Below are 781 nucleotides of genomic sequence, written 5' to 3' on the forward strand. Positions count from 1 at the left end.
GCAACTGAAAATAAAATAAATCCATAATTATAATAAAGGTCAATCAAATGGACCAATATGGCAAGGCCATGATGATCCACTTGGTAAAATAAATCCTCTTGGCATCTTTCTTGGCCTCAAGACAACAATCCTGATGGCTATAGATCCAAACGGGACCAAAAAAAAGAGAAGCAAAAAAGAGAATATGACACGAGACTGGAGTAAAAGACATCCATGGATTGATACTTTATTAAAGAAGGAGCATGATAACAGCACAAACACTAACTACAACTAAACAAAATGGCTTCCCTTTATACTCTACCTTTTCAGGTGAGCATCCGGAATAGCCCAAGTATGGGGTTAACTAATCAAAATGAAACACATAACCCTCCACACAAACAAACATACAATAACATTAAAGCACATCACAAACATATACTGTACATATTTCCAACACGTACTATAAACAAACCAATAACATAAGCTTCACCCATTTCTATCTAAATTAAAACCCTCTTTATCCACACTCCCTAACCCGGCACACTGGTCTGCTCCAAGAGCTCTTAAACAGGTGATTGAGCTGCTTTCACTCTTTTGCTCCACATCCTGCAAGAAGCAACCAGGACAGGTGAGTACCTTTAAAAGTTCTCATTTCACATATGTTTAGGTTATTGATAAGTGATTAACTGCAAGCAGCTCTAACTAGTGATGGGCAGATGAAGCTTCATGAAGCACTGAAGCTTTTCATCCAATTGGTTCACCCCAGTGCAAAGCTTCTTGAAGCTTCATTTGCTCTAGTAGG

At 38.3% G+C, this 781-nt stretch overlaps 1 long non-coding RNA gene across 1 annotated transcript in view; it reads left to right on the forward strand.

Annotated features, from left to right (window-relative positions):
* Positions 1–474: 474 nt before the first annotated feature.
* LOC106456560 (uncharacterized) overlaps positions 475–781 on the forward strand; it is a 5628-nt gene continuing 5321 nt past the window's right edge. Inside the window, exon 1 of the long non-coding RNA XR_001290648.1 lies at positions 475–607. This is a non-coding gene — a long non-coding RNA (uncharacterized LOC106456560). The remainder of the gene's footprint in view (positions 608–781) is intronic.

Source organism: Pundamilia nyererei, unplaced genomic scaffold, assembly GCF_000239375.1.
Source record: "Pundamilia nyererei isolate P.nyererei 1_Seehausen unplaced genomic scaffold, PunNye1.0 scaffold00467, whole genome shotgun sequence".
In the NCBI taxonomy this organism is placed as follows: Eukaryota; Metazoa; Chordata; class Actinopteri; order Cichliformes; family Cichlidae; genus Pundamilia; species Pundamilia nyererei.